This window comes from Eretmochelys imbricata, chromosome 13, assembly GCF_965152235.1.
Source record: "Eretmochelys imbricata isolate rEreImb1 chromosome 13, rEreImb1.hap1, whole genome shotgun sequence".
Taxonomy (NCBI): Eukaryota; Metazoa; Chordata; order Testudines; family Cheloniidae; genus Eretmochelys; species Eretmochelys imbricata.
This window is the reverse complement of record NC_135584.1, coordinates 9852183-9878687: the sequence shown is the minus strand read 5'-3', so window position 1 is coordinate 9878687 and position 26505 is coordinate 9852183.

Genomic DNA, 26505 nt, shown 5'->3' with positions numbered 1-26505 from the left:
ATCACTGTTCATTTTGGGGAAACGGAGTATTTCAGATTTTAAACCTTATTTCTAGCTGGTTACAGTGTGCAGTATCGTCAACCCCAAGCATTCAAAAATTATGAGTCAGGCTCCTGAAAGTAATTCGATTTTCATGAATAATAAATATTGGGTCCCTTTTACTTGCTTTTTGGTTTCTGAGCCTCTGGAGTACTGTACACTGCCTTCACATATTTAAGATTCTTTCCAACCACAAGGGCTAAAAAACATACTTTCTAAATTATGAAATCAGAGATTCTCATGCAATTTAATGAGTACGCTAACTGGAACTTAAATCTCCCCCCTTTTGCCCCCCCCCCAAAAAAAAACACAAACCAAAACAAAAACTCCTAACAAATACTGTGATCAGACTCCTGAAAAAGATTCATGAATTAGCAACACTGCATGAACCTAAACTGTTGGATCTACTACTTTTGCATGTCTTATGTTTTAAAGTTTGTCAAAAGCACCCACAGCTTGGAGTAGGCACTTTTATTTACATCAGTGTAAATGTAAATACAAGTTAGAGCAATTGTACATTTAAGACATCATATTTAGCCATTTGCATATAAAATTACTGGATTTGTATGCATGTGTTAGCATAGTAACTATGTAAACAGCTGAGATGAACATTTTCATGAACATTTTGCACATGCAGTTGCATGCCAAGTAGTTTTAAACTGCAGGCTCCATTTCTCAGAATGCTCTACAGAGAGTCAGTTGCTCACTAGAGAGAAAAGTTTTAAGGCAAGATTTAAAAAATGCATGTGGCTGAGTGACTCAGAGGGAAGCGAGAGGAAAGAGTTCCAATTAGAAGAGGCAGCAGGGATTGTATCAACGTTAAAGGAATGATGTGAATAGTAGGAACATGTGACTAGGACATGGAGAGTTTTTCTAAACCAGGAGGACAATTAGAATTGGATTTGGAGATACAAAGTCAGTGAAAAGTCACAGTGGATGGGGCGATATGGGAAAGTAATCTAACATCATATGTCTTTAACGCCCTGATATCTAGAGAGCAGGGATTTAGGAAGACCATAAAGAAGAATGAATTGCAGTTGTTGAAGCATGAATAAAGAATGTAGCAAGCCAGGATCGGAGTCAAGACAAATTCTGGCAGTGTTTCCAGAGATGGTGACAGTCAAGTCTACAGATAAGCAAAGTGTGAGAAAAGAGACAGATTGCATGACTAATTGTTCAACACAAAACATATTTGTCTTATGGAGTAACCGGATATATTTTACATAACCTGCTCTTGCATAAGTCTGCTCTATTGATTTCATGGAGTTGTATGCTTCCACATATAGAACCAAATCATCAACTGGATTCAACCTAGAATCCAATTCATGCTCAAAAGGGGTGTGTGCCTTCATACCATCCGCCATATATGCCTATGCAATGATGGCACTGGGGGGCCTGGATCAGCATTCCCCATCAGTACCCGCCCCAAGGCTAATGATCCAACCAGCAGCCCAAATTCGGTTGTGCATCCTCGTCACATGCCGCCTGAGGCATGTTGTTCATATGCTAAGAAGAAGAAGAACGATCGCATTGGTGCATGCAAGCAAATATTTGCTCATACAGACAAAGCAATTGCATGTGCACAATGACACCACCTCTTGTAACTGTGGGTATTAGGCAGTACGTTTTCTACCCCCAGTAGTCGTGACTGAGTTTAATCTTTCCATTTAGACTCTTGGGTTGTTTTAACAGTTGGACTATTTGATTCCAACTAGATATGGGCAAAGCCAGTGGTAGTTTTGTTTTTCCAAAACCTATGGTCATGCTTTTGCTCCGTCAGTTAAAGTCAGGCGTGGTCCAGAGACAGGTATCATTTTTACCAAGTCCCTGAAGTAGGGGAGACAAATGAATACATTATTTGGATCAATTTCCAATTTCAATCCTAATAAAAAAAACCTGACTTCTTTATTAATGAGCTATTATCATTTAGCATTTGGCAGACCCAGCAGTGCTTCAGGAATCACATCTTGAAAGAAGGATTTCATACTTTCTTATCCCCGATGTACTCAGTACACTGAAATAAAAACTGGTCAGGGCCTGTGACAAAATTTCATTTAATCAAAGCCAAAAAACACTTCATAGAGATGTATCAGTTTTGACTAAATTTTCAGCAGGAATGTTTTTGGGGGGGTCCAGGTCTCCCATGGGAGGTGTGTGGGGGAGGGGTTGGGACATGGGAGACCTAGTTTCAACCCTCTTCTACATGATTCAAAGCAGAGTCTTCCATCCCAGCTCACTCTGAATCAGACAGAGCAGAGAGAAAGCCAGGTCTTCCATAGCTCAGGCTAGTCCCCTAACCATAAGACTACAGACTGTGATGAGAAGCACTCTTGTGCCATCAAGCCCCAGGTCCCCAAAAACCTTCTTGAATCAAAATTTGTTACAAAGAATAAGTGTACCCATTGGGGTCTATTTTTGATTAGTCTCACGGGCTCTGTATAATAAGAACCTCTCACCAAAGCTGCTCACCCAAAACCACTGTAAGCCGGTGCCCAGATTCAGTAGTCAGGGAAGGAACAACAGGAGTCCAAAATGTTAGGCACTCCATTGAAGGATCTGTACAGAAGAACCCATTTGCAGGATACAAACAACAAATGGTAATGATCCTACATAACCCTGAAAGTATGTTCCATATTCTTGAGCATCATCTACTTGCAATTTCTTAGCTATTTACATGTATGCTGATATAATATAGCACTTCTTCAACACCTATAGCCAGTCGCATCACACCCCCTTCCTTATGGGGTTCTTTACTGTCAAAAAACAAGATCCAAACTAGAGCAAGTCAACTCAAACTACTGGGTAACTACTACCCAACAGCTCTTCAGCTTCAGCAAGCTGGGAGAACTGAGGACACAGCCTTCTCCGAGAGCAATTTTCTTTGCTTCAACTTCCCCATTCCCTTTATAACTCCCCCCCAGATCATCCATGTGACAAACAGGAATCTGGTAACCCCTTAAATGTCAGACTCATTGTACATGTATCACAAATTCTTATTTATATATATATATATATATATATATTATATATACACACAGAGCACGTGAGACTAATCAAGGTCAGCTCCCAGACTGCTGCACTGGGCATCACAAAATGGAGAAGAGATGGCCAGCCCTCTGTGGAGATAGAGGTGGTTAGGGACTATTTAGAAAAGCTGGACATGCACAAGTCCATGGGGCCGGACGAGTTGCATCCGAGAGTGCTGAAGGAATTGGCGGCTGTGATTGCAGAGCCATTGGCCATTATCTTTGAAAACTCGTGGCGAACGGGGGAAGTCCCGGATGACTGGAAAAAGGCTAATGTAGTGCCAATCTTTAAAAAAGGGAAGAAGGAGGATCCTGGGAACTACAGGCCAGTCAGCCTCACCTCAGTCCCTGGAAAAATCATGGAGCAGGTCCTCAAAGAATCAATCCTGAAGCACTTGCATGAGAGGAAAGTGATCAGGAACAGCCAGCATGCATTCACCAAGGGAAGGTCATGCCTGACTAATCTAATCGCCTTTTATGATGAGATTACTGGTTCTGTGGATGAAGGGAAAGCAGTGGATGTATTGTTTCTTGACTTTAGCAAAGCTTTTGACACGGTCTCCCACAGTATTCTTGTCAGCAAGTTAAGGAAGTATGGGCTGGATGAATGCACTATAAGGTGGGTAGAAAGCTGGCTAGATTGTCGGGCTCAACGGGTAGTGATCAATGGCTCCATGTCTAGTTGGCAGCCGGTGTCAAGTGGAGTGCCCCAGGGGTCGGTCCTGGGGCCGGTTTTGTTCAATATCTTCATAAATGATCTGGAGGATGGTGTAGATTAGTATCATCCGCAAATTTGCTGAGAGTGAAAACTGGGAGGAGTGGTAGATACGCTGGAGGGGAGGGATAGGATACAGAAGGACCTAGACAAATTGGAGGATTGGGCCAAAAGAAATCTGATGAGGTTCAATAAGGATAAGTGCAGGGTCTTGCACTTAGGACGGAAGAATCCAATGCACTGCTACAGACTAGGGGCCGAATGGCTAGGCAGCAGTTCTGAGGAAAAGGACCTAGGGGTGACAGTGGATGAGAAGCTGGATATGAGTCAGCAGTGTGCCCTTGTTGCCAAGAAGGCCAATGGCATTTTGGGATGTATAAGTAGGGGCATAGCGAGCAGATCGAGGGACGTGATCATTCCCCTCTATTTGACATTGGTGAGGCCTCATCTGGAGTACTGTGTCCAGTTTCGGCCCCACACTACAAGAAGGATGTGGATAAATTGGAGAGAGTCCAGCGAAGGGCAACAAAAATTATTAGGGGTCTAGAACACATGACTTATGAGGAGAGGCTGAGGGAGCTGGGATTGTTCAGTCTGCAGAAGAGAAGAATGAGGGGGGTTTGATAGCTGCTTTCAACTACCTGAAAGGGGGTTCCAAAGAGGATGGCTCTAGACTGTTCTCAATGGTAGCAGATGACAGAACGAGGAGTAATGGTCTCAAGTTGCAGTGGGGGAAGTTTAGATTGGATATTAGGAAAAACTTTTTCACTATGAGGGTGGTGAAACACTGGAATGCGTTACCTAGGGAGGTGGTAGAATCTCCTTCCTTAGAGGTTTTTAAGGTCAGGCTTGACAAAGCCCTGGCTGGGATGATTTAACTGGGAATTGGTCCTGCTTCGAGCAGGGGGTTGGACTAGATGACCTTCTGGGGTCCCTTCCAACCCTGATATTCTATGATTCTATGATTCTATGATGAGTCAAACACTAATAAAAAACATCTAAGGAATTGGCTTTATTGATATCTATTAATGAAGGATAGGCCATCTTTTAAATATAAAAGTATATACTTCAAAGTATAGTACCATAGTTTTCTAACTTTCTCAGTGATATTCAGCTATAGAAGGCATCTATGATCCTTTGAAATGAATTAATAACTAGATATTTATATTAAAACATTTGAAATGGGCTATATCTGTAAAATCTGATTCAACAGTATGTATGTATTTTTAAGACAACCACTTTGCTTTTTTGCCTCTATGCAGCATCTTCTAGGCACAGATCATAATTCTAGATTGCATATGTTCTGTTGTGGATTCACCTTGTGCCAATATTGAACTAGCTCTGCTGTTTTAGAGCCTAGAGGGACAAAGGCGTTTGCCGATTCTTCAAGCTGTTTTGAACATTTCAGCACATTTCTACAGTTGATCTATTCTGGTTCAATTTTAAAAGGTATTAACCACAGAAAGATTAAGGATCTAATGACCTACACTATTGCTGGCCACATTTTTACTTGGATTATTTGTTTCACATGCCACTCTTCATGTCATTGACAAAGGACATGTATCAATAATTTAGGACTCCACCTTTACATCATATGAAAGTCTGCTTGCTCTTGTCTATGCTGGTGCTAAAAACACCAGATGGCCCCAGATCATAGCATTCAGATCACAGCAGAGCTGTACCAAACGCTTCACCTTTCTCACATGTGAGATAAGAGAAAGAGAAATAGGGAACCACAAAACAGCCACCCAGGAGACAAGTATGTATAGCATAGAGCGCATGCTGCTTTCCGATTAGAATTGTTTAAGAAGGGGAATGATTTAATTTTAGAGGGCCCATATAAAATTTCACGGGTAAAACATTTTAATTTGCAATTGGCCAAGACACTCCCTAGCTTTTTAGGCAGGAGTCCCGACTGAGATCAGTGGGCAGCTCTGCATAAACAGAAGCAGCATAATCTGGCCCATGGTAACACTTTTGATCATTGGTCTAGTGCTAGGATGTTTACATAGCAGTTACACCATTACTAAGGGCTCTTACCTAGTGAGCAACTGTTTAAGTGTTGGAGGTGTCAGGCCAGATCCTGAGCTGATACATGCCAGCCAAGCTCCATTGACTTCCAAGAGAACTGCACTGGTTTATACCAGCTGAGGAGCTAGCCCACAGACTCCTTCTCGAATGACTACCACATACAAAATGCCTAAAGAGTCGATCTTCAAGGCTTAAGCCAAACTTTTATCATCATGGTTAGGAGGAAGCTCTCTCAGGGGAAGGTTACATCCTAACTATCTACTGCAGTGAGCTTTGGACCTTCTCCAGAAGCATCTGTTACTAGCTGTCTGACAGGATAGTGGACTGAATCAGACCAGCAGTCAGTCTAGTATGGCAATCCCTATGAAATACAAAGGCATATTCTATTGCTTTGTGACAAGAAAGTTAATCCTTTGCTGTGTAAAGGATAAGAAAGGACATTTCACTTCTTCTCATGATGCCAAGCCCTTTACTTCTGCCAAAATGTTCCACATTACAAAAAAAAAAAAAAAAATCACGCTCATAAAGGTGTTTGCATATGAACTGAGAACAATAATGAAATAGAGCTCAGATCGCGTAACCATTATCCCATGTCCCTAGTGTTGCGCAAGGGCAAAATTGTACAAGGTGGGATTCACTAAACAAAAGTGATTGAGAGACACAATGCACAGGTCGCGGTTTCATCAGCCCTCTCTTTGTGCACACATCTATCTGTGCACACTAAGCTCACTTTTGCGCATGCACATCACGTAAAAGTCCACTGGCCCGTGCAATTTGCATTCACAACCTGCCCTCCGCCCCCTTTATGGGGTAAGTTTTCAAAAGGGCGAGAGTCCAGACAGCTTTTGTGCAGGAAAATTTTGCAGCTGGGTTTTTGAGTACACAGAGTTAATTACAAGTTTTATTTACATTCATGTGCTTTTAAATAGTCAATTCACACTTGAAATCAAATGGAGGCAAAATTAGTCAAACTTTTGTGAGCACAGTTCAATTGGAAATTTAAAAATTCAGGCACAAAATGGCTTGGGGTAGGGTCTGCCTCTGCAGCATCCCCTTGAGGTCCCTCATAACACTACTCACCTTGCCTCAGTTTTCCTCTGGATCGTCTATGGTCAGCAGCTGCCTCCAACATGGTCTGGTGCTTTGGTAACAACCGTCTAGCTAAGTCACACCAAAGGGCCACCCATTCTGGGGTATCCAAGTTCCAAAAAGTGACTAGAACAAAGTCAGAACTCTCTGAGCTTAGCAAGTCTCCCAGGGATCCTCAGTCATCATTAAATCAGGGTTTCCTGCCAGCATTTCCCTGTGCCTGATGGCTCCTTACTACTGCTGGCTAGGGTTGAGACCCCAGACAGTTCTAGTCCCAGCAGAGAACAGTCTGCTACAGCCCTTGGCTTGCCACTGCCCTTCTAGTTAGGCCCTGTCTTGTAGAGTTCAGAAACTTAAACAATAGTCTAAAGGAAACAAAATAGAAGTATCTTCTGCCTCTCCTGGGCTAATCCTGCATTCCACACTCTTGCAGACTGCTGACCCACTGGGCTTTTGGGCTGGGGGCCCAGCTCTTAGCCCTGAGCATCAGTGGTGTGGGTTTCTTCCTGGAGTCCTCTGCACAGTCACCTCGGAAGAAAGCCTTAGTCCCAGTCTTTCTTCCAGGCTTGCTACAGGAACCTCCTTCTCTCCCTCTCTAGAGCTACTTTCCTCTTGCAGCTCTCTAACCAAGCTCTCCCCTCCCTTTAGGGAAATCCCCAGGGCTTCTTCCAGTTGGGTCTGGTCATTAGCCTTAGGCCATCAGATGAGCTATTTTAAAAAATCTGAGCCCAACTCCCCTGAAAGGACCAGCCAGCCTAGGACAGAGCCTGGCCTTGTGACAAATTGGGTCATTATAGTGGGGTAACTGCCCCACTCCAGCAGAACAGGGGTTAAAAGCAGCCCTGGAGAGGGCTGTGGCTGGGATAAAAGGAGTGAGAGCAGCTGAGGGAGTAGCTGACCACAGGTGTGGCCAGCTCAATCAGGGTCCAGCTGGCCCTGATAAGAGGGCTGGGGGGCCAAGAGCTGAAGAAGTCTTACTCTAGCTCTGGAGTAGGAAGGGCTAGCTGCTTGGGAGTAAAGTACCTGAAGTGGAGCCAGTGCTGGGGAAGGGCAAAGGGAGCTGGGGAGCTCCAGCCTGGTAAACCCCTTAGGCTGAAGGCCTATGAAAGGTACTGGGACTGTAGAGGGGCAGCCCGGAGATCAGTAAAGGCAATAGGTCCTACCCCCTTGCTAATGCTGAATGGCTATTATAGACTGCAGTCTGCCCAAGGGAAAGGGGACTAGATGATGACTGGCAGTAGCCACTGAGGCAAGGTGGGCTTAGAGAGTTGGGGTCCCCTGGGAGGGGAGACCCAGAGTGTGGGGGCACTGCAATAGGGCAGCACCCTGAGGTAAAGGGCACCAGGGTTCAGGAGGGACACTGGCCAGCAGGAGGTGCTTTGAAGCTGGAAAAGAGCTAATTTTGTGGACTGACCAGTAGGCGGTGCTGTGGTGGTGAGTCTGAGATCTGATACAGTCAAATATAGATTGTGTTTGCTCATAAAAAAAGAAAAACAAACAACAAAGTTTAGGGGCACAGTGAAAATTCAGCCCAATAAATTCAGAGGTGAGAGTAATGATATACTACCATTCTACTACGTCATGAGAAGTAGTGTGATCTAGTGGATAGAGCAGTGGACTGGGACACAGGATATCTGGGTTCTTTTCTTGGCTCTGCCACTGGCCTGCTAGGTAACACTGGGCCAATCACAACCCTGTTCTGTGCCACAGTTTCCCCATCTGTAAAATGAGGATAATAATACTTGCCTCCTTTGTAAAGTGTTTTGAGACCTGCAGGCAAAAAGTGCTATATAAGAACTAGGTTATTATCATTACTATTACATCCTAATTCTGAGTCTGATTCTTGCATAGCATTGAGCATGCTCAACTCCCATTGAAATCAATGGCACTCAACACTCACGAACGGATCAGCACTTATGGTGTTATAACATATGTAAAAGTGGGGCCAAGTGGAAAAACTCAGACTTCAAGGCCAGAAGGGACCATTGTGAGCATCTAGTCTGAGGTTCTGTAGAACACAGGCCATAGAACAACTCTCTCTTCCCTCTGCCCCCCCCCCCCCCAATAATTTTTTTTCTAGAGAATATCTTTTGGAAAAAAAATCCAATCTTGATTTTAAAATCTCCACTGATTGGAGAATCCACCACAATCCTTGGCAAGTTGTTCCAATAGTAAAGTACTCTCACTGTTAAAAATGTACTCCTTATTTTCAGACTATATTTGCTTAGCTTCAACTTCCAGCCATGTTGATTGAATTACCATTTACAAGATCATTTTGATTGTATTTACCAAGACTTTTTTCCAACTTGTTTAAAACCTACTCCAGTCCACTTCATTTTACATCTGTTTAGTTATAAACCTTTCTGGGGCTGTTGGGAGAGTTCTGTTACTAAATCAAAGGCAGAGAGTCCATACTTTTTAAAAGACTATTTTGAAAGGCAGTTAGCCCAAATTCTAATCACCCTTTCTTGGCACAAGTGGTCTAAAATTTTACCTTTACAAAAATCCTCGATATAGGAAATGTCCGTCCATTTTTATGACTGATCATGATCACAGAGTTTGCAATGAGACTCCTTCAGCTGATTGATTCAGGCTTGATCTTTCTTTTTAGTTCTGTCTGTACTGCCACTAGCTTTAGAAACATTTGATCATGATGATGTGCTGTTACCTGTCTCAAACAGCTGAGGGTTTGCTGGAATCCTAGTTACCATCCTTGCTATCTCCAGACTACCACTTTAGCAAAATGCCTCTCTGACCTTGTTCCTATTGATTCATTTATTATTCTATGCCTGGAGCACTAGAAAGAACACCTTTACAAAGATGAATAAAAATAATTGTTTAGGGTCCTTGAGATTAATTTTATTTCATTAGGCATCACTCATTGCGGTAAGAATTGTACTTCCAGGAAGAATCCATGTCGGGACATTTCCACCAGCGTCCCAGACTACTAGTCCAGATACACACCCTCTACCAAAAGGTTCCATAAGAGCAAAAGGGCATCATTATGGAGGCTTGCAGCTACTGCAGAGCTACTGTAAAGCTTCTTTTACCCTCACCCTTTCAATTAATGAGACAACTTTTGAAGCAGAGTTTTAGTCAGTGTGAGGAAAGGGTGGCAAAATTTTGCCCTTCAAGTTATAATCTCCCAGGTAAAATTTTAACCTAGAGATGTTACTGCTCTCTCATGTATCCTAATACATTATTTATTTTATCGCTTGAGAAATTCGGTCCCCAAGTTGCCAATTTGTTTAAAGAGTGGTGATTTTTTTTATTCCTATAAATGACTATGATTCTGTAAATGATTATAGTTCAGGAGTGTTGACTGGATACTGATGAACTGGCATGGGGGAGTTAGGAACATGTGGGGACTTTCCCCAAATCTTTAATTGTACCTTTTTCTAACTGATTACACATGCAGGAAATGTTTTAAATAAAAACCCACTCTCTGAAATGTTGGATTACAGCAAGGAAAGGAAGTGGAAATACTACAACCTGGGAAAAGAACCCAGGTCTCCTGACTGGTAGACTTCTGCCCAACCCTCTAGATCATGTGGGAGAACAAAGGAGCTTCTCTGCATTCTCAACACCAGGACTAGGAACAACTGGGGATGCTGCACTAAGGGAAGCACAAGAACATTTCACTTCATAGCAAAAACCACCTGAGAAGGGACAGGAAGGAGGTGGGGCCAAAGCCCCTTTTCTGCCCTAGCCTGTGGAGTTGGCAGGCATGAAAGGAGGGCAGGTTTTGCCATCCGAAGGCAAAATGATGAAGTGTGCCCATTCTCCCAGCTTCCCAGGGATTTTCCACAAGACTTCCCTCTATTTCTCCTGGAGAAATGCAGCTCCAAACTTCCATCTTTGGCATCTTTGGACATTATTTTAATAGTACAATCTGCCTGCAAGGCTAATAATGTAAAATTATAAAAGGAAAAGTAAATCTAACACGAGTCACAATTCTGAACCTCTCTGTCGCTTTAAATTAGGACTCATGTCTTTATTAGATTGACCATGAAAATATTTGGAAATTTAGCTGCCTGATACTGTTAGTGTCTGATTGCTATCTTCCAATGCATCATTGCTCTTTCTTCAGGATTTCATGTTGTACCAAATTTTAACTTTTACTGGAACTTTTACATTCAAAATGTAAGAAGAGACTTCATTTACAGGTTTCTGGGGAATTTTATTTGTAATACTATTTTCCTCAGGGCCAGTCTTACACTTTTTATTGACAAAGGACCAGGAGGTGTTTTTTAGATACAATGCACTCTTGCATTTCAAGAATCATCTATTTTTCATCCTCATAAAGAGAATCCATCTGTTCTTTGCTCAAGTGGACCAATAGGATACTTTGCTATACACTCCAAAGGCATATCCATTGATGGCATAGGGACCAATTTTAAGTTTGTTGTTTTTTATTTCTGCACTGAAGCTGCAATAGACTGCAGCCTGTTTATGAACCTGACAGGCCAAAAGAAATAGTGCAAATCCCAGGACAACATTTTCTGGCACTCCATATGATTAGTTAAAGGAAGATGTTGAGAAAGATGCAGAAGCTTCATCCCAAACGGCATAGGCATCACAAGCTATTTGACAGTTTTCCCCATAGAACATAAGGAGTACTGGATATCTATTTTTAATAAGAAATGCGTCTTAGTGATACAACATATATTCATCACAACTTTCTTAGCGACAGGTACATTTCAGCATCAGCTCCCCAAATCCCTGCATTTTTGGTGTGCCAAGCCAAGTTTGGACCACAACAATACATATGAGTAATCACCCCCACCCCTACTCCCACAAAAGCACCTATTTTTGGAAGTCCCGACACCAGTGCACCAGCCCACTTGGAAGAGGTGATAATGAAAAGCTGTGAAGGAGAAGTAGTAATTTCCAATAAAGTTAATGTGTATATACAAACCCATCTGAAGACTGAAGGACCCATCTTTACTGTAGAATGAATGTAAGGGTTGTCTCAATCCATGTATAAAGAGTGCGGTAGTTTTCATGCCACTCTAAGTTCAATAGGCAAGTACATAGATTTCTTTGGTTAACACGCCGTGACAATTACATTTGGTTTTTTTTGTTCTTGTAATCAAGATAAATTCTCTAAATGGAAGAATTGATCTGGATCTCATTTTCCTTTTTGTGCTGTTTCTGCCTTACTTGGGCCCTGTTTGTTAATGCAGAAGCTTTGATGAGCCCAGCAGTGTGGCAAATTAAGTCTTCCAGTACAGGTAAATCGGAAATTCTGGAAGAATCAGATTTTCTAACAATTCCCATAATCATTAAGTAAACTTGTTTTCCCATTCCGAAGGCAATGCCAGCTGTAGGGATCACCAGCAACAAAAACTAAAAATAGACTATATCATATGTTTTTATTCATTCTTTAACTACCACCATTAATCTTCCTTTATTAGAAAGAAATGAATAGAAAGCAAGAGCTACATTTTATTACTATTATGTGGGGATTTTTATTAGTGAATCTGAAAGCGCTTTGCAAAAGACATTAATACTCATCCCTTTTTTTATATATCCTGTTTACAGTTAGGTGATGGATTGCTCTTTCTCCAAGCAGCAGACACTTGGTTCGCTCACAGAAGACCAGTCTTGTCAGACCAAAAAACACAACCCTGAGAAAAGTTTCTTCTAATGTAGCATCTGAGCAAATAAGTAAATACTGTGTTGAAAGATGCTGTGAAGCAACAGAGAAAATATTCATATATCTCTAGGAGTAAACTAAATGGATATGTTTCAGTTAGGGCAATACAATCAAGAAAAAGTCAAGGTGTACCTAGGATATTGTTCCAATGACAGAGCTATTGGTCTAAAGGACAATAACTAGTAGTTCAACCTACACATTTGACCCAAGGAGACTTTATGATGTTATCTGTTGAACTCCATGTCCTTGGGAGTCTAAATGACTTTAATAAGTAAGTCTCCACTCAGTAAGCAGTATAGAGAAAATACCATTTAATGTTAAAGTTTCTTATAATTTTGCTTGGAGAAATCATAAGTCATCAGTGAAATCCTTTTACTGCAACTTTGCTGACTTAATTAATGACTTCACTGATGATGCTTTTGATCTTTTACTGATTTATTTGCCTACTAGCTGTGTTCCAAAAGGCACAGAAGAGGGGCCAATGATAGGAGTGTGCTATGGGGAAGGAATGTTTTTACCAAGCTTCTAAGAGGACCAGAATTAGAGAGTCCTTCTGGGTGCCCTCATAGAACTGGAACTGTCACTGCTCTACCTGTAACCTTCCTTAAAAAAGCAAAAAAGGAGCTTAAACCACCAAAGCAAGGCAAGAAATCAGTTTGTGTGTAAAAAGGATCAAAAATGTATATTCCCAGTTCATAGAAAAACACAGAACAAGCCATCAGCTCACTTTCTCTTCCCAGACCATTCTTCTGCACAATTTAGGATCTCACACTCCATACCTATTAGATTTCAATGTTGCATAAAAACAATTTTGGGGGGTTAACTTCCCCTACTGTTGGGGCTGGAGTGTTCATATCTAGTATTAGACGAATCAGGGGGTTCTGCTGATGTAAGACTCTGTCCTTTTCCTTGTAAGGAGAGACTGATAGGATTCTCTTTGAAGTTAACAATCTGAAGCATATTTCCTTCCAGCCTCTGACTTAACTCCCCTCCACCCCGCTTCTAGAGCTTCTCACATGTTCAAGAACAGTGAAGGTGTTAAAGCCTTTCTAGACATACTATACGCCATTGGAGGGGTACATTCAAAACTTTCCTGTCCTTTCTTAACATTCCAAAATCCAAAGCTTGAACTCTACGACAGTGACACACCCTTCTTTTGCAGTGTCTGCCTACCCCCTTCCTGAAGTACTAAAAAGTATTTTAAGTGAATTTAGGGCTGGTGAAAAAGAACCAGCTTTTCTGACAGCTGGGATTTATGGGTAGAGCCTACACAAGGGACAAAAGAGCTCCCCTGATGTTAGGGTGGGGGCCACAGAACCTAGCAATCGACAGGTCATTAGGGCACAAAAAATGAAAATGAGGGATGGGGTGTGGGGTCACAGGGTCAAAATGAGCACTCCAGAAGGGGACTCTTCGTAGAGAACTCCAGACAATGCCCACTGTTTACGGAAGTCTGAACAGTCAGTGGACGCCACCCAGAGGAACTGACATCTCTGTAGAGTGGTATTCTTCTGTTCACTAGGTAGCAGCTGTGAAACATTCCCTGCTGTAGGGAGCCAGGGTGGCTCCCTCTGAACCAGAGGGTAAAGAGCCAACCTCTGAGCCTGAGTGGGCGGGGCCAGGCCAAGCTTCCGCCAATCCCCGGAAGGGGAAGGGTGGGACAGGAAGTACAAAGGGCGGGGCCCTGCCCAGTGAAGAGACCACCAGGGAGGGAGACAGACACAGGCTGCTCCCTCGCGATCTTGCTGCTGACCCAGGCGTAGCCCTGGGCAAGGAGGAGCCCTGACCGAGGGGAAGGCCTGTGGCAACTAAGGCTGCCGGCCGCTGAATACCCAGAGGACCTGGAGGGGCCTGACTGCAGCCCGGGCCAGCGTGAGCCCGATACCGAGGGGGAGCGGGAGCGGCCCGCCGCGGAATACTCGGATGAGATGGAGGGACCGGAGCTGCCCACAGCGGAATACCCGGAGGAGATGGAGGGACCGGAGCGACCCGCCTGAGAGACCGGATAGGAAATAGCCCAGGGGCCGAACTACACCTTGGGGTGGGTGTGTTTGGTCAGTGGGCGCAGACTGCCCCTCTGACCCAGCGGCGGGACCTTCGCCTCCCGCCACTGTCAGGGCCCTGGGCTGGAACGCAGTGGAGTTGGGTGGGCCTGCGTTCCCCTGCCCCGGCACTCCCCTGCCCGAGGGGCGCGCTACTGACTCTTGCTGGCACACCCTCCCGCTAATTCCCCAACGCCTGGAAGGTGTGGCCGAGGCCTGCCACGGAGACCATAGCTCTCCATTGCCCCTAGGGGCTTGGAGGACCGACTGACACCTGTCACACCTGGTAATACACTCCAACAGGGGGGGACTAAGGTGCTTGCCAAGTTGTGCATATTCTGTATGGCTATTGAGTCCCTCCTGAGAGTGTGAACAAAGATGCCTATTACAGCCTAGAGTAGGGTTATGTTTTTCTTTTTAATGCAAATACTATTCTTTTAGGACTTGGTCTGTGAGGATGGATGAATAGATAGGTAGCCATACAGGTTCAGAGCTGTGTTCAGGAATTCTAGTATCTGGAAAATAAATGTCTGTTGTTCTACCCTCTGCCTCCCCAATCACAAACATCAACCCGTCCTGGGTGCTGTTCTGTCTTCCCCCAGTGCAAGCTGTTCCTCTCACCAGAAGAGGGGGAGGGAAGCCAGGGCCTTGTCTACTGAGCGCCTCTGCGCCAATTTGGGATGGACACGTTGCAAGTGTCAAATATTTACTGTAGTTGGCACACCTGAGAATTTCTCAGCTTGGTTTGCACAACCCTCCTGTGTAGACACTGCCACCTCGCCTCACAAAGGCCAAACAGCCATCAGCCACTAACCACTTTAACTCTCTCTCAGCAAGCTACCATGGAAAGTCTCAATACTCCATTGCCTGTTTCTCCAGCCATCCAACCTACCATCACACATGCAAATTAACGTGTTGATGATATTTTTCTGTGGGTCTGAGTCCTTCAGGATTAAGTCAAGTTTAAACTTCACTTTACATTCAGGATTGAATATTAAACTAAAGAATAAAGGGAGTCACCTCTAATCATTTCCTTAACCCACAATTTAGTAAATGTTGCCTCTTCGTGCCCTTTCGTTCTACTTATTTCTATTAAACAAATGTATCTATTCTCACCTAGAATTGCCAGTGAAACTTCCACCTTTGGCTAAGACAATCTTCCCGGAGCTCAGGAGAACAATGTTAATAGGTGGCAGAGTGAAAATGATATTTTAATTCCCTTACTCAATTACATTAAATTATGCATGATCTCACTCTAGCGTGCACTCTCTCTCTATGCATCCTTTAAATTAGAAACTTTAAACAGAGAATGATTCTGTTTTTCATTTCTAATTTCCTGATCATTGGGAATCTCCTCATCTCTTTTCTATAAACCTTTAGAAAGCCCATGCTCGGTTCTGACTGCAGGCCTCATTTCTGTAGCAACACTCAGCAGAACATCCAGCCCTCCATCAGTTGTTGTAGTTATTGTTTTGTGTTGTAAAGTGCCGGTTTAAGTGCTCCCAGCCTTTCTCCTCTATAGGCAGGGCCGGCTCTAGGTTTTTTGCCGCCCGCAAGCTCAGGTGGGGCTGTGGCTCGCAGACAGTGCTGGAAGCAGAGGGAGTGATGTCACCTTCTCCCAGCGCCTGCAGGAGCTTTACCCCCTGTCCCGCCCGGCCGCGTAGAGAAGACCCGATATAAGGGATGGCACAAGGCAGCGCAGCAGCCAGTGCACAGATGAGCTGGCAGGACTCACCCTCTCCTCCCCAGGTAGCGGCTGGGCCCTGGCAGCTCAGCATCCCGGGGCTGGGGCTTCCCCTTCCTGCTGCGGCTGGGGGCACGGCGCCCTCGCTCTGTCTAAGTGGTGCAGCTCCGAGAGCTCAACTGCCCCGAAAAAAAGGGGTGGCCGAAATGCCACCCCTGGAAATGTGCCACCCCAAGCAAGTGCCTACTTTGCTGGTGCCTAGAGCCGGTTCTGTCAGTAGGTAGAGCAGCAACAGTACTTGACAGGAGAAGTAGAAGCATCCTACCTGGGAGCCCCTAGCTACTTCCTCTAAGGGGAAATATATCCCCTTGATGGGCCAGCGGCTTGAGGAACCGCCCATGTTTCCATTAAAATAGAAGTTTCAAGGGAAAATCTTTGACCATCCCTATTTAAAACTGAGTCAACTGGTCAAATGCTGTAATGAAAAGTGGGTCTGTTTTGAAATTTATTTAAAAAGTAAATAGAAAATTTAAACACTTTTCATAGGGTCAGATTTCTCTCAGCCATGGCTGACCTTCTTTCCCATCATCATCATCTGCAATATGGGAGCACCTAGAGGCTGCAACCAGGGGGCAGGACTACCCTTTCTCTATGCGTGGGTACAGTGAAATGAGGCCCCATTCTAAAGAGTTTACAGACAACTGCTGGATAGAAACAAACAGATGAGATGAATATAGGTAACAACGAGAAGAATACAATTAAGTATAACAAGCAGTGAGCACAGCTTCTCTGCTATGCATATGGGTTGTAAGTATTTTTGTCATTATAATTATTATTGCCACACTCAAAACTTCTATGGCAAGATCTCTCCTGCCGGACATTGTCATCCTGCTTCTAGCACATATACTCAGATTTTTCACTTACTGCTTATAGACCGAATTTAGAGATGTGTGATTTGAGGTAGGCTCTGACCTGATTTTCACAGCTCAGTATCCAAGGAAGTGATTTAAATAGAATTCCTACCTTTGGCTTCACCCCAATTGTCTCTGCTCTTCCTGTCTCCTCAGTCCCTAGTGCAAGTACAAGAGGTTAAGAACATCTGAGGGGCTCAGGATCTACTTGTTTTTTAACTGTGTCCCTGGATTTTATTAAACCAAAATTGATCTGATCTCTAAGACACTTTAATGTTCAGAATATTTCATGCAATAGAATAAAAGAATCATGTATATGTCCTTAACACCATTAAATGAGGCAAAAAAGTGACAAACATCCATCCAGGTAGTATAATTAATGTCTAGCACTTCTGCAGTGCCCTGAGCCAGGCATTTTTCTTTTATACTTATTGCTACAACCCTCCATTTGAAAGAATAACATTATCTACACCTACACCCACCCTGGGAACATAATCAAATTACACATGTTCTTTCTACTTCAAATTTAATAGAGGACAACATCTGTCTGCCAGAGATGGGACCGAGGCTGGTCGGGGTATTGGGTTACCTCTATGCACTGGAGTTTTCTGAGGCTGATGGGAAAAATGATTATTTTTCAACTTCCTGCACATCTTGAATGAGTTACAGAATCACCAACCCCAAAGCCTCCAAGGCAGGAGTGACAAAAGACATGACAATTCTTTCCAGTTCTCCCTCTCAGATACTTCAATAGCCAGGGACAAGAGGGTCAAACCCTTAAAGCCATCCAGGAAAAAATAAAATAAGGTTTGAATACAGGGTTAGCCAGATGAGGACCATGTAGATGGGCAGTTACATTTAATCCTTAACTCACTGAAGAGATTTAAAGAGGAGAGAGAGAGAGAGAGAGAGAAAGTTCTCTGAAGCCTAAGCTACAACTCCTTCCATGGGGGAGAGGGGGAAAGGCAAAGTGTGTTTGCCCAGAAAACAAAGGGAAAGATATAGCAATACTTGTTCATCTCTGTCAAGAATGCAGGCAAATATTACACTTAGACAACATGACATTCCATCTGTGTTGTCCTAACCAGCTGCCTGAATTTTAAAAACAAAACAAAACATGAGATGAACCATATGGAACATGTGCTTCTTACTCTGGCTAGTGGTCCTGGAAAATGAGGATAGTGTTTTATGCTGATCATCTCACAGACTCACTGAGGGCAAGCAATCATAAAGAGGCTCACACATACAGTATTGGAGTATCCCTAATCCCAAAGAGGCCTTTGTAGAAGAGTGGTTAGCTGTTCTTACTACCACCCAACACGTCAAAGCAGAAGTTCAGCATCATGCATAACCAAAAGCTCATGCTCAATCTTGAGTCTGGGAATAGTATTTTTCATGCTGCAGCAAAACTTGGGAGCAGGATGTCTTGAGGGCATTAGCAAGAACTTAATAAGAACAATACTTTGCACTTATATTATACCTGCCATCTGAGTATTGCAAAGCACTTTACTAGTTGATTAAGCCTTACTTAGATTTCTTCCTTTGGCTGAGCTCATTTGTCTGTGTATGAATTAGATTAAGCTCCTTGGGGAAGGAAACCTCACTGTATTTGTTCGTATGTGCAGGGGTTTGGCTTGTCAGGATGCACCGCTGTGTGTCACTTTACCTCCACTGGATATAGCCTTCCTCCTGCTGGTGGGAGGACTTTGTGCTTTGACTCTCCAGCCAAAACAAACGTGGCAGTCACCTTACCAGCATGTAGAGACATCCCAAACAACAACAAAACAGAAACATCCTTTAACCTCCTGAGGCTACCATACTTCACCCTCAGTACAGGTGTTCAATGGTCCTTTGCTCTCAACCAACTGCAGACTTCCCTTCTCAATGCAGCTTGTGTCCTTGCAAGGCTAACCAATTTTTCACCCTCCTGGGTACATGGGCTTAGTGATCTCTCACTATTCTGTGCAGGGGCTTCCACACTACCTTCCCCAGGTAGCACTATAGCAGGGCCCATGCCCTCCTTGTGCAAGCAGCTCCTGTCCAGGGGATAGTTGCCCTTATTCTAAAACCACCCTGCTTCATTGTTTCCCAAGCCACATCCTGCAATAGTGGATCTTTTTAGACCTTCTCAGGTTTCCTTAGTACAGTCCTGGTAGTTTCTTTTCATGCATTCTTCTGCATTATCCACCTGGATGCCTCTATCAGTTCTCTTTCTGTAGAGAACTACCACATATCTCCTTTAGACCCCAGTCATTAAGCACTGCCTATACCAGCTACTGTCACCCCCCCCCACATTCCCCTCTCCCAAGCAGAAAGGACCCTTATATAAGCCTCACCCAGAGGCCCTCCTGTAATCACTTGATCTGAAAGAAAAGCCAGGCACAGGTGGGAGCTACAGCCTGAGCTCTGATTAAATCCTGACCCATGTGAGCATGGTACAGATCATGCTAATGACATTTACAATAGTAACATTATATATAGGGATTAAGACATCTATTAAATAATGAACAGTGTTTTAGGATATGAAAGATAGAAGACCATTTTGATATAGTACATGGAGCTCAGCAGTGAGTTTCTGTTATAGCAAGTCCTCTTGCTGTGTCTGGGCTACAGAGATGATAGGTCTCTTGCAGCCCTGGTTAAACAGTGGTTCTTTAACTCTAGCTGTAACCACTCATGCTTTATGGCTTGGAGAGCCATAGTTCAATTCCCAGTGTGTTGGCTAATAGACCTTTCCCCACAAACACCTCCTTTCCCCTCCCCAGTGTAGACTAGCCTTCTTATAGAAACTTCTTTCCCAACATGCATTTTTGGGCACGAGCAAGACCTTGAAATTTGGAAAGACATACCACTGCAGCTTTAAAGAGGCCATTTGCAGCTAGTTGTTCCTTGTGTTAGTTCTCACTATCACAGCTGGTAAGTGCTCTTAATTTCTGTTGTGTTTTCTGTTTTTTATTCCTGGGGCAGTAACATGTTCTTACAAATATCATACCTAAGATAAATTGCAGGGGGGAGTTTCAGTATGAAGAATGTAATTATCCAAGCTATCACGGAGGCATGGCATGCCAGCTGTGTCCTTTCCTTTGCAAAAAAAAAAAAAAAAAAGCTGCTGTGGGATCTTTGCTGACATGTTATCAGTGTTTTAAGATTAATTCCAAAAATGGGCCCTCCAGCAGTATATGCCTGCTAATATCATGGTGGGCCATTGGTTCAAAACTGATTTAGAACCTATCAAATTAAAAATGTACATTGGAATGACTCACTGAGCAAGACAGCACAAAGGCTCAAAAAGTGTTCCTTTCACTGTGCTTCAAAAAGTCACAGAAAACTGAAAAAAAGCCTTTTGTTTCTTCATAAATGCACAAGGACTATAGGCAAAGGAGTTTATAGTTTAAAGCTCAGATTTTTCACTCACTGCCAGTTTGAACACCCTTTGAATTTTTCTCAGTTTTATTTGCTACCAGAAACACTCCAGAAGCTGAGTGGTTTGGGGCTTCCCCTTACCCCCTCTTCCCCCACCTTCTTTCGCTAAGTGTTCAGCTTTGAACAGTTTAGCTTCTATTCTTCCACTACACCTCCTGGGTATTGGTAATAAGGGTCAGAACTTTCACAGGTGCACTCTTCCCCTGTCAAAACACCATGAGACAGCACTTTATTTCTTTCTAGTAGAAGCTCTGTAGTCTAGAAGCCACAAGAGCAAAACACAAGGGGGATCAGGCAGAAGACAGATGAAACCACATGAGGCAATATCAGTGTCAGGATGTGTTTTGAGATGAAGACCAGAATCTTTTTTATTCTTCTTTCAATCAAATAGATATTGATAGTAGAAGGTGTTCAAGCCTCAAACCAAACGTTGAGCCAATGATCTGAAAATTATGTTTATTTTTCAGTGGGGATAAGATTAAGCGCCAACTCCAGACAACTGAAATTAACATATCCCTGATCAAACTCAACCATCCAGTCTGGCCATTTTGTTTACATCTGGCAAACATTCCAGTTCAGAAGTGCAGCTTCCCTCTGACAATGTAGACTCCCCAGCCATGGTAAAGGAATGAATTTTCAGCCAAGTTGTCAGAACTTTGTCCTTAATTCTACGAAGACCTACACGTGGTTTCCTAATTGTTAAAGCTGATGCTCCGTTAGAGTCATTAGGGTGCCCATTAAAATGAATGGAAATTGGGTGTCCAACTCCCTTGGGTGGCTTTGAAAATCTCAGCCTAATGTTGTTTGCATATGCGTGAGATTGTCATTTGGTTGTGTCAATATAAGTAGTGGTGTATATATACAATTAAATCAACAACTCGACTTCTAACTACTATGATCTCGTGATGCTAATAAAGGCTGAGCAGGTACACTCATTTCTTTGCCAACCATATTGTTGGTTGTATTAGAAACCTGCTATTGATGTATCTATACAGGAGATCTGTTTTGCTTGTCACCCAGTAACATTATGCTGAGGCCTTTACTGTAGGCCTTGACCACATGATGTAATAGAAGTACCCATGAGTCACTTTTGTATATGGGTATGTGCCTGCAGATCTTTGTTTATCATGTCCCTTCCTTTCACCCCCAACCCCACTTCCCACAATGAACAGGTTAATCCGTCAAAGAGGTCACAAAACATACAATGAATCAATACCATGCTTTGTTCTCAGTCTTTCTGGTCTCTGATGTCCTCAGAAGCAGTGTTCCTATACTTCAGGTCACAAATCTCCATCCACACCTCTATTTCCTTATCCTTTGTCACTGCTGTCTATCTGATCTTTGCTGCACTTCCTGCCTGAAATTCTTTCAATACCTTTTACCAGATCCTTTTGCTCTTCTCAGTTCTTATGATTGATAGATTTTTCTAGTTTTCATACTGTCTTCACTCTGTAATATCGTGTTCACTTTTAAAACTCAGAGTTAAACCAACCAATCAGAACTTTCCAACATCAGTAAAACTCCAGGACAGAAACAGTATATAAGCATTTTTGTTTTGTTCTGTAGCTGATGGTCATTTAAACACCAGGCATTTATTTTAAAATTACAAAGAAATAAAATGCATTTTTTTCTTCTAATATCGAATACTAATTATAGAACATGAAGATACACTAACTGAGGGCGACATCATGCAAACCCTTACTCCTTTGAATAGTTCTTACTCGCATGAATATTGCCACTGAAGATTTCAAAATATCACTCAGTTTACATAGACTGGGGGCTTGTCATGGGGACATACAGGAAAGTTAATCTGAATTAACTAAAGGTGTGAATTTGAAGTGGATTAATTAAATCACATTAAGAAAAGGAGTACTTGTGGCACCTTGGAGACAAACACATTTATTTGAAATTAAAAAATTTATCACAAAAGCTTATGCTCAAATAAATTTGTTAGTCTCTAAGGTGCCACAAGTACTCCTTTTCTTTTTGCAGATACAGACTAACACGGCTGCTACTCTGAAACTTGTAATTAAATCACATTAAATCCCTGTGTGAATACCCTTGTTCAGAATTAAAGTGGCCTTAATTCAGTTTAATTCACTTCCAAGTACTTTTTCACAAAACACGCAGCTAATCTGTGGAGTTCATTGCCATGGGATATTGTGGTGGCCAAAAATATAACTGAATATAACTATAACTATATCCTCTATCTAACAAAAAAGAATTAGATAAGTTCATGGAGGATAGGTCCATCAATGAGTATTAACCAGGATGCAACCTCATGCTCAGGGTGACTCTAAACCTCTGACTGCCAGAAGCTGAAATTAGAAGATAGGGATGGATCACTACATAATTGCCCTGTTCTGTATAGTCCCCCTGAAGCTCTGGTATGGGCAGGGCCATCCCTAGGGGATGCGGGGCCCAGGACATAGGCTCCGAGTTTCTAATCTGCCAGGAGGTGCTCCCCCTGGCTCCGCTTAGGCCCTGCCCCCTCTCCGCCCCTTCTCCCAAGTCCCCACCCTGCCTCCTCCTGCCCCGCCCCACCTCTTCCCTGCCAAGTTCCGCCCCCTCCCCTGAGTGTGCTGTGCCCTTGCTCTTCTCCCCTCCCCCCCAGCGCCTCCTGGTGCCACGAAACAGCTGGTAGTAGGTACTGAGAGGGAGGGGAGGTGCTGATTGGTGGGGCCCGCCAGCAGGCAGGAGATTCTGGGGGAGGTTCTGGTGGGGGGCTCCTGCTCACCCTTCCGCCCGCCTGCCTGCCTGCTGTTTGCCTCCCTGTTCGCCTCCTCACCCCACTCACCTGTCTGCCTCCTGCCTCGCCTCCCTGCCCGCCTCCTCATGATTTTATGGAAGCGTGGGGCCACCCCAAAGCACAGAGTCTGGGGTGGTCACCCCAGTTCACCATACCCACTGTAGGAGACAGGATACTGGGCACAATAGACCATGGTCTGACCCTCCTATGGCAGCTTTTACATTCATATGTAATCAGAAACATCCCATTATGCAACTAGACAGCAGAAGTAGCCAGCAGAACAAACGGTTGCCCATGTGCACACACACCCTGCAAAATCAAATGCTCATTTTGAATTTGCTTTTTAAAAAATTTCCTTTGGATAAATATACTCTGCATTCAGCATGGCACATGCCAAAATTTTCACAAAGAATGTCAGCCAGGAATTAAAGTCCCCGTCTCCTAGGAATTAAAACTTTTCCATGGCTTTCACACATAATTGTCAGGTATCTGTCAGATGAGACAAAGATATCTATCTATCTCACATGTAATGTGTAGTGGGAATATTTTTTTTTTTCACCAAAAAAACAGACAAAACTGGCTATCTAAAGCTAGTAGGTGGAGGTCAGAAAAACATCGGCCTTATCCACAGGCTACAGACTTTTACAGGTTGTTGTTGTTGTTCCAAGAATCAATTGAGCATGTAATAAGATGAGCTCCGGTATAGACAAAATGCATGGAACATATTGATTAAATTTAGGTAAATTGGAACATGGGAGTGAATATGGGGGTTGCTGTACACCAGGCAATTTAGCACTTATGGCATATATACCTCCAAAATAAACCACAAAATTTAGTTACAAAACTCCCAACTCAGAATTTGGACTCCCATTTAAAGGACACGATGAATGCGGTCATAGGCACTGATTTTTCATTTTGCCGGTGGGTGCCCCACCCCCACTCCATCTCTTCCTGTCCCCGCTTTGCCCCCTCCCCCGAGCTCACCTCCCCGAGCACCTCCCGCCCACTGCTTGCTCCTTTCTGCGCCCTTCTGCTTTAAGAGCAGTGAGGGTGAAAGGGGGCAGAGAGGAGCCAGTTGCAATGCAGCCCTGCTGAACAGCTGATCAGTGGGGCAGCCACTGAAGAGTTGCTGAGAGCTTAGGGCCAGCCACTGAATATCTGATTGGCAGCTAGCCCCAGGGCCACTAGAGCAGCAGCCCCAGCCAACCCTGTGGGTGCTGAGCACTCCCTATTTTTTCTCTGTGGCTGCTTGAGCTCCTGAGCACCCAGGGAGTCGATGCCTATGAATGCAGTAGATCTCGCGTGTTTGTAAATATGTTCAATAATAAATAAGGTTACTTTTTCCTTCTTTCCCTCCCAACTTTGCTTTTGTGTTTAGCTGGTGGAACCTGATGTTACATTATATTTGTGTACACCAGCTGGTAAGGATCTGGACTCAAAGAATAAGGTCCCATATGAAGGACTGGGTGATACCCAGTAATGATACTGTATATAGGAGGCAAACGTACAATGTACGCAGATTTATCTTCTGCCTATCTCTGTTTTCCTGCAGTCATGGAATGTACAGTTCTTGGAGCATTATTGAAGAACACCATGGTAATGCCATTGTTCTTGCAAATCAAATCTGACAAACTGTCTATTACCTTGGATGTTAAATGATGGGCAGACCTGGGATTTGCCTAGCAAAAATTAATCATAAATCCTCAGCACTGCACCAAGCTGGAGTAAACGAGCATGGTGTAGGGTGTGTCCTATGGCAACTGTGAGAGGGGAGAACTGTCTACCCCTCGGCTGCGTAGCAGCAGCTGATCCATTCGCTGGCTGTGATAGTGATCACAACTAGTATAAATGACCCTTTGGTTGGACACAGTCACAGGTTTAGTAGGTGAATCCATGCCATGATGAGAGGTGGGCAGGAAACACTTTTCCCGTCTTGCAAAACTTCTAGAGGTTACCAAAAAAAAAAAATTTCCTGTTCTGCATCTGCATGAATCTGCAATCTTTTGAAGTGTTTCATGGAAAATGGGAGAGCCCATCCTAGAGTAGCCCACACACTAGCGGTTAGGGCACTCACTGCGGAAGTGGGAAACCAAAGTTAAAGACCACATCTCAGGTAAGAGCCACAGCCACTGGGTAATGCAGTGAATTTCTCTCTCTCTCAACCAATACATAGTTAATGCCTTATACAAAGTGGGTAGCTTCACCAGCATAAATTCCGAGAGACCCATCCGCCAATAGCTGAGTGGTTAGGGCACTCATGTGGGGTGTGAGACCCCAACGTTCAAGTCCCTGTTCTAGCTGATTAAAAGCAGGCACTTGAACTGTGAACTCCCACATGAGTCCCATAACCATTGGATTGTTGGCTATTCTGGGGTGACCGCTGTCTCATTTCCCCCCTCCCCGAAAATGTCATCCTGGAGGCAGGGGTGAAAGTGAGCCGGTACCCAGCCGACGGTAAAGTGCTGCCATGGCAGCACTTTAATGTCGCTACCCCTCCATGTCGGCCTCGCCTTTTAAATTGCTGGAGCCCTTGGAGGCATAGGCCAGGCAACTTGGATGGGCTGGCTGGGGGAGGCTGACCCCCAGCCTTGCCCCTTCTGCCTGAGGCCCCGCCCCCTTCTGAGGGAACGGAGCTGGCCCCCATACCGGTAAGAAATTAATATTACTTTCACCCCTGCCTGGAGGTGAGGAAAGCGTTGTCAAAACTGATACATGCCCATGAAAAATTTTGGTTTCAACCAATCAGAATTTTCCAACCAAAACATTTCACTGAAAATTTTCTGAACAACTCCAGTCCTAAGGGGCCCGCTAGCCTTGCCTCCTACACTCCACCAGTATTCCTTTCTTGCCTTTAAACTCTTTTCTGCACTTGCTCTGTGTCCTTTCAGGCCCTAAGAACCTATGGAAAATTACATATACACAATGCCCTGTATAGGGAGTGCACTACACTACCTTAAGACTACATTGGCAACCAAAACATATTTGGACTGAGAGCAAGATTCCAACTCCACTTCCATTATCCTGAGAAGTCCATTTACTCAGATTTGGTGCAGGATGAAAGACTTGTCTCTAACAGCTGATTCCCAGTTTAAAAGGTAAGCTTTGACTTTTTAGATATGACAAACTTTCAGACCTTT